This window comes from Aphelocoma coerulescens, chromosome 5 (genome assembly GCF_041296385.1).
Source record: "Aphelocoma coerulescens isolate FSJ_1873_10779 chromosome 5, UR_Acoe_1.0, whole genome shotgun sequence".
Taxonomy (NCBI): domain Eukaryota; kingdom Metazoa; phylum Chordata; class Aves; order Passeriformes; family Corvidae; genus Aphelocoma; species Aphelocoma coerulescens.
Genome location: NC_091019.1, coordinates 47,987,953 through 48,000,294, shown reverse-complemented (window position 1 = coordinate 48,000,294; position 12,342 = coordinate 47,987,953).

Here is a 12,342-nt window from a genome sequence, read left to right as displayed (position 1 = left end):
AAGTAAGGCAAATTCCAATTCCATATGGAAATCTATAAATCTGAACAATAGGTCATTTGCTATTTGGCTACTAATATGTGCTTTTAGTCCAAATTACAGCCAGTGTAATTGAGAGCAGAATTGTCCCTCAAAACACATTCTAAGTAATCAAGGATTAAATGTACTAATTAAGATTATTTTTGTGAATAAATGTACCAATTATGTTTTCGAGGTCAAAGTGAAAACCAGTGAAATCAATGAGACTTAAATATGCAACTTTTTGTCAGAACACTTAAAAATTTCTAGGATAAAAAGGATTGGAGTCACTAAAGTTCTTTAGTACATATGTAAAAAAAATAAATATGGACACTGCAGTTTATATCTAATTAATAAGAGTGTCATAAACATGTAGATATGAATTCTTTAATCCATGGCCACACTTAAAAAGACCTGTGATCAGTGCAAATATCAATTGGACAATGATCTGCATGAGGAAGGGACATTTTCTGCCCAATATTTGCAGGTAGCCATGTCCATGTGCTGTGACCATGGTACTTGAACAAGTCTAACGTGGTGGGAAAGTATTGGAACTCAAATACATAAATGATTCAATGTAGGCAGAAGTTATTTTTACACTGTTTCAGAAGTCATTTGCCGTTGAAAATTGTGTGCAACCATAGTGGTAATTTCATGCATTTAAAAATAAATAAATTTTAAAAAGGTATGTCTGTAGACCTATATAGATATTTTGCCTTTTTTAGACAATAGACCCTCATGATATTGTCACTGGAGTTGATGTTTGTGTTAGCTATATATTTTTCTGTACTTTAGGAATGATTGGTTCCTTCAATTATGGGGTTTTCTCTAAATTCAGACAAGAAAAATATTACCTATGTAGAGAGGATAATTTGCACACGTATCCTGAGCTTAAATTTCATGAGAACTAAAACACCTTCTTAAAAGAAGCCCTGGGATCATGAAAGTTGTTAAAATTCTTCCTATCCATTATTCTGGACCTGCAAAGTGATTCTGTACTCCTGTTGTTTAGAAATGTACTGATTGGCTATACAGGAAGCATAACTCTAGTATTGAGTAGATTGCATCTGTGTGGATTCATAACTTTTGAATAATACAGCTGAAATTTGACTGCTACCTTCCAAACTCGAGCTTTGGTTGACTATCTTATAACTGCAATTGTCCAATAGACTCAGAAGCCAGGTAAGAATCTGGCAGATGTGTACACAGAAGAATGATTTCAAAGACTTCGGCGACTTAAAAATATGAAGAACCAACATTTTTGTTCCTGGTCACGTGTAAAGAGCAGAAATTATTCTTTCCTGGGATATTTATTTTGGACATTCAATGAGTCTAAATACTTCACTGAATACACTGACTTTGAGCAAATTCTTCTTTAAAGAGATAGCTTGTATACTAAGTATTCTGTTAGCCTGTGTGGCAGGAAAAAAGAGATCCACATTACAACCCAGGTGCTGCATGCATTCTCTCTAGTCACTGGAGAACAATCAGCATCTTAAGAGAGGGAATTACATTTTAGGGAAGCAGATTCATCTGCTAGGGTGCCTCATTCTGCTAACAATACAGGGAGTTAACAGCCAACCCACATTCAAATTCAATTTTTTCAGCTAAGGGACTAAAGTGAGAATGGATGAACCCAGCCTAGGAACCACAAGACTCGAGGCTTTTCAAGAGCTTATTCTAACAAAGTTTCTGCCTCCATTTCAGTTTTCCAGGTTCATGGCCCACAGGTGTAGGCAAAAGCATACATTACCCTTTGCCACATTTCTTTTAGTTTCCATTCTAAAATATGATTAAAAACTCAGCAGAATTCTCTCAGAGAACAAACTGCTGGTCATCATCTGGAAGATACATCCTAGTTAGCTTTTGCTAGTGGTCAAAATTCAGAAGGATCATTGTTGAGGGCTGGTTGAAAGAAGCATTTACAATTCTAGGAGATTTCAGAGATAGTTGAAATTAGCCAGGGCTCTGATGTGGTATGATTATCATAAAAGCTTTCACTAAATACATTTTTCCTCTAAGATAGCAAGAAATAGCTGCACAGAAACATTGAGAAAGTTTCCTCTGAACATATTAATCCAAAAAAGACATTTCATTTTTTATTTGGTGACTTGTATGTTGGAGAAACCTTGTTTTCTTCCAACCAGGCCCCTTAATCCCTGTTATGCAACTTCCTTGTTTAGTTTAGGAAAGGTATTCTTGTGAGAGAGGGTATAATACCCATGAAAACTATTGCTCCTGTACAGTTAAACTGAGTTTTTACCCACTTATTTAATTTATTATTTTCTTCTAGTCTGTTTCTAGATTTTTTATTTACCATTATTCTATTCACAACATATTAGTAAGTAGAAAGAATCATTCTCTTTGCAACCCTAATTGGTGAGTGGAATTTTTGATCCAGTGCCATCAGCATAATTTGAAAACAGGTGGTATTAAACCAATTAGATTTTTTTAATTGATTTTTGCATTTCATGCAGTAAGGGAAAATCATTGATGTTCATTTTGGAAATGAGATAACAATGACTTTTGAAACATTGCCAGCTCACAAAATGTAAAGTCAATATCAATTCATTAGCAAATTAATGGGACTGATTTTATTGTAAATAACTAGCTACTGTGCAGCTGGCAGGTCTGAGTTAGTAGTTATTCAGAGCATCACATGCAAGTTCTGAAAGTAATGGAAGAGTTCAGAAATAGACTTTTTAATCAGGACTTTTATACTACCTTTGGGAGTTAAATATTTTTCACCGTAAAAATAAGTGTGTTGCAATGACCTTATGGTGTAAGTAGAAAAGTTTATATTACACTTAGTCTGTGTCTTTAAACACAGGCCTAAATACAGTTGGGTGAGCAATCACATTTCAAATTGAAAAAAAAACCAACAAAATTGAAATAGTTTCAGTTTGCTGTCAAACAATTTGTCTTCACTTTTCTTTCATGCAGGAAAGAAAAGTTCTTGAAGTAAAATGTTGAAAGGAACTATTTGGGTTTTCTTAAGTGGATAAATAATGGTTTCGTTTGAGCTTTTCTTTTTGTTTCTTTTGCAAATAAATACTTTGTTCTCCTTATTAAATTGAAGTACAGTTGGAATTGAAACATCATTTTGAAACGACAAGTGGAAACTCCATTTTTCTTGTTTTCCACCCATTTTTCTAGCTTAAACGCTATGAAAAATTCAAAATGAATTTGTGAATTGTTTTGGGCAGATGCATTTTTCACTGAGAAAAGCTTTTGCCTGAAGAGTTTCCCCTAGCTACAGTCCTGAATAATGCATTGCACATAGCTTTGCTGGTGAGATCTAAAGGCAATTGTACATTTTACAGATGTTCCTCAGTATAGAACACCTCCAGAGCTCTCTTCAGAATGACATCCCACCTTAGTCCTTAAAAAGCTCTACATGTTCTATATCATCACCATGTCTAGGTGCTGAACAGGGGAATAACTGAAACAAAGGCTCCCTCTCTTTCCTAGTGCTTCTAACCCTTTTTTTCAGTGGAAAAGAACTATTTAGCCCTCAATCCTAACCTAATGCTTATCCCTCCAGCATGATATATTGTTATAAGAGCCTGATTCTGTTTAACTTCTCTCGTAAAAGCAGAGAAGTAGTCAAAAGAGAGAAAATCTGTGTCAGGACTGTATTTCTTTTAATGTGGTCATCTGTGGGGTCTCAAAACCTCCTTCCCATCCAAGTATGACCACTCTTGTAGCATCCATTGCTGTACTTTAATATAGCCCAGTCACCATCTGTGAAATATTGTTTAGGTTTGTCACTTGTGTAACCTGTGTCTCCTCTTTATTTTGACTGTGCACAAGTAAAGGCATAATTTAACTTTTTGACTTTGCCTCAGAATTTAAATGCTGTGTGTTCTTCTGAAGCATTTCTGGTATTATAAAGAAAGCACAAAACTTCTGGAAAACCTAAATGCTTTGAAAATATTATATTTCAATAAGATTTATTTTTCTGGTTGTTCCATATGTGGGTAAAATTGTTTTAGTCACCAAATGAAATGCTTGCAGGATTAAAATTTTTTATGTCTATTAGAATTTGGAAAAGAATAAGGTTGTCATTGATATTTTGCATTCTTCCATTTATTAATTTTCCATTCTTAAACAAGAAAATGTATAGTATATCCAAGTATCTATTCCGTCCCCAGTACCAAACCTTCTTACTTACTACTAGGACCTTAATTTTTTTTTTTTTTGGCTCAAATTTCGTTTAGCTGGTTCTAGAGAGATCAATCAGTGAGGTTAACCTTAAAACAAACACAGAACCCAGATCCTCACAAGCATTTAGATCCTTATCTCCCATCCGTGTTGAAATATTTTCAAAAATGTGAGCCTTGAAGGATATCTTGGCTTCTAAACAAAGCAGAACATGACATATACTCTGTTTTATTTAGAAATGGTGCTGTAAATGTGCATTGTAAAGGTTACTCCAGAAATCTTATGGGTGATAGGCAATTCAAGATTTTCCAGGCACACCAAGGATATTGACTTTCTGAAGCTGACTAGAAGATGTGAGCTACTTCCAGCAATTCAATCTACTCCATTCAGAGCATAGTCAGTTTATAAAGGCATGCAATTTGTAGAGGACTGTTTCAGGGTCACTGTGCTACAGCCCTCTTGACACAGCCAAAAGAAAGCCCTGAATAGAGGATGAGAAATCTGATTGCTGATTAGCTTCAGTGTTATTTCAATCAATTCCCAGAAGGAAGTTAACAATCTGCCCAGTATTCAACAAAAGATTGCTATTAAAGGGCCATTATGATGGGAACACTCAATTCAGAAAGGTTTGGGTTTGGGTTTTTTTTGTTGGGGTTTTTTGGTTTTTTTTTTTTAGTTTTTGATAGATCTGGTTTTTGAGGAGGGTTTTTCTGTTGGCTTTTTTTGGTTTGGTTTGGTTTGGTTTGGTTTGGTTTTTTATCAGCTTGAGTTCTATGCAAGGACTTCTTGATTATTAGATATTTTTACTGAATTTATGACTTTTTTCATTCACACTTACTATGGGCAAGTTGCATGGATTATTTAAAACTAAATACTCAGAGGAATTTTCTCAAAGGCAGTCCTCCTCCCACAGATAAAGTGCTGCTAAATTCAACTGAATAATGAACATATTATTTTTTCTTTTGAAGCTGAAAAGATCAAAAGGTTATTATATCTATTTTCTTAATAACACAAAAACATCTTTAAGTGGGCCTACTCTGAACAGTCCAGGTGATCCTCACCATCTAAATGCACAAAGAAACAAAAGCTTCCTTCACTGTGATTCAAAATTAAACCTTTGTCTTTTTTTTTAACATGATAAAAGTGAATTAAAGAAGGACGGAATAACCATTGGACTATTAATATGGAACATATTGACAGGATGAGGGATAATGTTTTTAAATTTAAGGAGGATCAATTTAGATTAAATATAAGGAAAAGGTCTTTTGCAATGAAGGTGGTGAAAAATATACTGGAACAGGTACATGACCCATTCCTGGAACTATTCAAGGTCAGGTTTAATGGGGCTCTGAGAAACTTGATCTAGTTTAAAATGTCCCTACTCATTGCAAGAGGATTGGACTAGACGACCTTTAAAGGTCCCTTCCAACCCAAACAATTCTATGATTCTGTGATTCTAAAAACATGGTAGAGGAAGCAAGTATCCTGATTTTCCCTCTATTTTTTAGGAAAATATTTAATATTTTGATCTTGCTTTTATTCCCCCAGAATAGCAGAGAGCTATTACCTTCCTTCCCAGGAGTCGGAGGAAGATTAACACATTAATACATCAATACACTGAGGCATTCAGATACTGTGGTAATATAAGAAATAGAATATCTTACATGATTACAAAGATTTACAACTTCAAAAGCATAAAGAAACCTACTAAAAATGCAGATGCATTCAGTGTGTGCATAGTCTTAAAAGTGCTAACTTGTACACTTCAATATTCAGTTCCTTCTAGTTGCTATTGGATAAGTAAAAAGCTGGCCTTTCTCATTATCAGCGTTGCAGGCCTGGCCTGATGGTTTCTGAATATCTATCACACAGGTGATGAATCTAAAATCACTACTGGCATTGTAGACCCCCCAGGTGAAACAAAGCAAACTATTCCATCAATGATGTCTATAGCAACGTTAACATGTGTAAGGGCTCTGAACTACAAAAAAAACTTCCAAAATCGTTTTTGCCAGTACAGGGATTAACTCTGACTTGAAAATATGAAAGCAAGTTATATTGAGCTAGAAATTGCTCTTTTTCTGATACTTCTCTGTTTTCATTTTTACTGCATTAAGAAATCCATAAAAATATATGATCAGAGAAAGTCGAGAGCACTCTGCGTGGGGAAAAGGAGTTTAAGGGGACCTGCAGTATAAATGTTAATGCAATACAGAAGAGTTATACTCATAATTAAGTATCACTAGGTAAAAATGCCATCAGGAGCCTTGCTGCCTTTTCAAAGCTAGTAGTCAGGAAGAAATGCTGCTCTGGGCATGTCTGCAGACTCTGCAGAGGCTTGGCCTACTCTAGGTATGGTCAGAAGTGACATTTGGGAGCTAAAACTGCATTTTAGCAGTGGAAAGATTAGCATGATGAGATTTTAATCACATCCAAAACTAGGCAAGTTTTGAGAATCTAAATTACAGACTTAAGTGTCCAGAATGGCAACCTTTAGGGTTATTCTCTGCTTCTGTTCATGCAAATGCCCATCTTAATTGACAACTAAGATCTATCTGCAGCTTTCTGGGGGAAATTGAAGCACAGTTACAATAGTTACAATAGTTTCACTAGTACTCCATCCTATAGTCATAGAGCCATTACTTTGTCAGTTTAGCTCCAAAAATCTTTCTGTTTCAGTCTTTTCACCTGTCATATAAATAAAAAGTAAGTGTTACTGTAAGATCATAAGGAAGTTTGAGTCAATAATATCTGCACAGTCTAGATAGATGCTCAGAGTAAAACCACTAAAAATGTTCCAAAAATTTATAGTACATATAAAAATATTATACTATAAACTTTTTACAAATAGTCTTACACATTGTTATGATAAAAGTATCACTTAACAGCCACATTTAACAGGTAAATGTTAGCTAACAGAAAATTTTCTCCCTCAGCCTTGAACTCAGGTTTGTGAAAAACAAACACAAAATGCAGATATCAAAGCTGTGGGATCTCTGGTTGCAGATGAAAGAGTATGCGTGCATGTTCAGAGATATTTTCCATTCTAGTGCTTTGTATTATAAATGCCTGTTTCATCTGTAACTGCCAGAAGTCTACATATGTGGAGCATTATGAACAAGTCATCAAATGAGAAGACAAAAGCTTTTCTTTGTTGCTCATTCAGGTGAGCTATTCCACTAGAAGCAAAGGATATTTGAAGGTATTGAAGGTTAATTGCGAATTATGCAGAAAACTATCTAAAAACAAGAGTAAAACCACAATTGTAAGTACAATTGAGTAGTGTGCTCAAACTGTTTGAACATCACAGAACTTGTTTAGTTACTGACATTTTTGTTGAAGTGTTTGATGGTTTATGAAACAGGAAACTACTACAGTGGCTTTGGATTATGCTCTTGGATTGGAAAAAATGTATCATAAGCAAGGGTGGAGGAGAATGAGAGCTGCATCTTCTGTATCTTGCTGTTTCTGATTTCACTTACAATTATGCCACCACAAAATTAAAGTGCTCATTATTATTATTATTATTCATTAGCACATGGCTCTGGTGTGTGATGATTGCTTTCAGAGGAAGAATTTTGAAACAAGGGCATTTCACACATGAGAAAGTGAACTACTGTGCTGCTGTCTAGAATTAAATGCAGTGTAGCAAACAGAGGAAACAATTCTGTCAGTGCCCCAGCTCATCTGAGGTGTTCTCTCTCCTTTGAGAGAGCAGCAGATCAAATCTTCCTTAAATGCACTCTGTCATTCATACGGAGAAGAGTTTTAAAGGTCAAAGTCACACATTTTATCCAATCCTGATAGCCTTCCTATAAGGTTTTTCTCTCCAACCTCATCCTGAGTTTGCAGCACGTTTGCCACAGATGTAATCTCTCCCCTTAATGAAGACAATAGAAGTAATTGAGATCATATGGACTCAGTGTGAAATGCTAATATGGAGTAAAACTTTTCATTTGCAGTTATTCTGAAATTCTAAGTCCTCAATGAAAAACATATCCAATCACATTTATCTATTTATTTGACAACATATTCCATAATGAGAAATATTTCTGAACAACTCCAACAAATAAAGGAGTGTCACTGGACTTGCTTATGTGGCAGCTTTTATTAAAGTAGTGTTGGGTCACAGCCTCAGGCAGGATTACAGACTGGGGAAGAAGTGGCTTGAGAGCTGCTCAGCAGAATGGGACTTGGGGGCGTTGGTGGACAGTCGGCTCAATATGAGCCAATGTGTGCCCAGGTTGCCAAGAAGGCCAATAGCATCCTGGCCTGTGTCAGCAACAGTGTGGTCAGCAGGACCAGGGCAGTGACTGTCCCCTGGTATTCAGTACTGGTCAGGCCCCACCTCGAGTGCTGTCTCCAGTTCAGGGCCCTTCATTTTAAAACGGACATTGAGCTGCTAAAGCAAAGGGCAGCAAAACTCATGAAGGATCTAGAGAACTTGTCTCATGAGAAAAGGCTGAGGGAGTTTGGTTTGCTTAGTCTGGAAAAGAGGAGGCTCGAGGGACCTACCTCATCGCTCTCTACAACCACCTGAAAGGAGGTTGTGGTGAGGAGGGGACCAGTCTCTTCTACTGTGCTTGCAGTGAGAGGACCAGAGGAAATGGCTTTAAGCTGAGAGATGGGAGATTCAGACTAGATACGAGAAAAAAATTTTCACTGTTAGGGTGGTCAAGCATTGGAATAGGTTGCCCAGGGAGGTGGTGGAGTTACCATCCTTGGAAGTGTTTAAGAGGAATCTGGACCTGGGTGATGCGGCTTAGGTGTTTAGGGGTTACAGTGCTAGTGCTGGGTTCAAGGTGATGACCTTCATTGTCTCTTCCAACTTTATGATTCTATGATTTCATAGAAGCATAACTGCAAGCAGTAGCACACAGAAAAGAGAAAGATAGGCAGTCAGAAATGTTTATTGGAAAAATAAGAGACTGAAAAGACAAAGGAGAGAGAAAGCAAAAAATGGGACTTGTCTGGGCTGACATCTGGCAGGGAAAAAGTTTACAACTGTGGGAAAAGTAACTAAATCCTGCTGGCTTATTTCTTCTGTGTCTGTGGATACTGCATTTTACAAGTTCTTTGAAAATAAATAGAATGATACCAGTTATAGCCCTGCCTCCATCATCACTTTATTCTGCTGCAATACCCAGTGCACAAGATATCTACTGTTGTTTAGCAATTACATTCAAAAGGGCAAACAAATTTCATGCAGACTGCATGTCTGTTATAAATGCTTCATGCTCTATCTTGATTCGTCTAGATGACAAGGTTTCCAACATTTTAAAAATTAGTTTTAATAAGAACATTTTAAATAAAATTATTTTATTAATGGGAGTAATCAAATCTTACTGTAAATGTACAGCTATATAAGATATTTTCCACATTTTGCTATTGAAACTTCAGTGACAAAGCAAAATTGCCAACATTGTACATTAAAACATTACCCCATTTGACAGAAAGTCAATACATAGATGAGCAGATGGCTTGCTTTATCTTCGACCTGACAAGTATGTACAGACACTTGCAGCTAAGGGATAACTTAAATGATCAGCAGCCATTGAGAAACCATTATGTCTGTCAATGTTGTTTTAATTGTTGAAAATGTGGATGTGAGCTTTGGGTTGCTATCATTAATAAATCGATGTCTTTCCCAGTTTCATTTCTTTCTGTCTCTTGGTGTAGAAAACCCGTGTTGTAACTGGAAAGCGCCTACTCAGATTTGCATGTATCATTCACAGTATCAATCAAGCTGAGAAAAAGGCAGTTTTGTAAATTTCCTGAATTCTTTTCTGAGACAGTGAATTTGCTATTACAGCCTTCTTATCCATGAGATGTATATGGAAAATTATGTATACTTCCTTACAGAGTTAGGAAAAATCAGTAAACTATATCTAAAGACACAGTTCACCATCTGGAAATCAAACTGGTTTTTGCATCCCCATGCATACCTTTAGTTTAAGTAGAGGACAAAATATGAGATCATTTTTAATCTTGTATTAAGAAGAGAGACACTGATTTTTTTGTTCCAATTTGTGTTTTTTTTTAAAGATACATTTATTAATATTTTTTGAGATTAGCTATGGGGATCTGGAGCTTCATAATGTTTTTTATATGCCCTCTGAATAGTATTCAGGTAAATAAAAATAATTTGGAATGTCAAATTTTATTTCTTAGTATAATTTGTTTCTGAGGTATTAAAATATTTAATTAATCTTGCAAGAAAGCAAAAGCACATTCTATACAATTGAAGTGAGAAATTGGACATCTTGTATAGTGACTATGTGAAGTAGGTATTTAATGAATAACAGTCAAGGCAGTATCACAGTGAATATTCAGAAATTAAAAATGCATAGAAAATATTTATTTGTGAATAATTAATAAATAAAAATGAGAAAAAGTGAAAACAAATGTAATTTATCTTATTTCAAACAATGCGCTAAATGAAAAAAAAAAAAAAAAATAGAAAGCCAGATCTGGGAACTGCCATGAGAATGTAACAGGACTCGGTATTAACAAAGTGCTTTAATACAACCACTGTCATCTACTGAAGTTACACAGTAGGTAATGGTGGGAGAGGGACATATTATTTTACTGTATATTGACATTAAGTTTCCTACAAGTGAGGTAAAGTCTGGTTTACAGACAAATAACTGCTGTAGTGAGTGCCATATTCCATATCCAGTTAGTCATGAACACGCAGCTAAGTACTTGAATCCTTAGCCAAGGATGTACTTGAATACAGCCATTACCACTCATTCCAAGTAACTGTTCATAGAGTCTGCTCAGAAAATCTCTTACACTAAGGTACTACCATGCCAGAGCAATAACATCTCATACACTACAGATTGGGAACTATCTGCGTTGTCTCCCTCCAACTGGTAAAATTAAAAATTATGAAAGAGCTCTGTCTCCATACAGGGGAACTGAAGTGCTAATTCTGTCACCTACTATTTTAATAAAACCAGAACAAATATTCTCATGAATACTATTCAAGTATTCAAAAGCAAACTGCTGTAGCATATCTCCCTATTTCCACATATATGTCAGTGTTAAACTTGGTCAAATAGAATAAAATCAAGCAGTGTTATAATCATTATATACCTTCAACAGAATCCCTGAATTAAAGCAACTTGCACTTTTTTTTCTGTTTTGCCCATCTGACATACCAAACTTATTGAGAGGGTTCTGTTTCTTCTTTCACTAACCTTGCCTCTCTCAATGCATAAACCAGAGCCATTGTTCCTAAATATACTTTATCAGTGTGCAAGAAACCTGAGTTCTATTTACAGTGTGCCATTAACAGTGTTCTGTTTACAGTCGGCTATTAACACCCTACTTTGATGACAGAATTTTTATTTTCTTCATGGTTTTCTTCCTAGTGATCCCTAGAAACTTTTTTTTAGCTGATCTCCTGCAACTCTGGAAGATAGTGCAAGAATGTGTCCTAATATATGTTCATATTCTGCATGAAGCCTGGACTTGTATCCTGGTCTTGGCCTGGCCAGTATAATGATTCCTTGATAAAAATATTTACACTATCTGATGAGGACCTCAGTTTGGTTATGACTCTTCTTCTTCTTCTTCTCCTCTCTGTTCCCAGGTCCTACATCAATTAAACAGAGTTCTGAAACCAGAGCTAGGGAAAGAAACCTTCACAGAAAGAGCAAAATATTTATTTTTCTATCCCTTCTGCTTCATTTTGCAGGTGGGGGCTCAGAGTCAGCCTTCTTAGACTGTCTTTAGCTGTGGTTTAAATCATTATCTGTTCAAATTATAAAATTCAGCAGACCTACCTTCATTTTGTATTCCAAAATATCGCACTTGACAAGACAAACCCAAAGGTAATGAAAGCCTAATCTTTGGGGTCCCTGAATTTGAACAGAAATGAGTTAGGGATCATCCAAATGGTTCACACTCAACTAGAATGTGAATTTAACCACTAGTTAAGTTTTACTTACAAAGACTCAAGATCAAGGTTAAAAAATGTACTAACAAGCACCCAGTATGTTTTGAACCTAATTTTTTTGGTGAACACAACAGTATAAGTCACTTAGTTTGTGACAAGTACTATTGATTTTGGGCTATATTTCTGACAGTTCAGATCTAAATTACTATTTGGATTCCTAGACACTTCAAAATGTGCCACAAAAAATCCCTCAATATTAA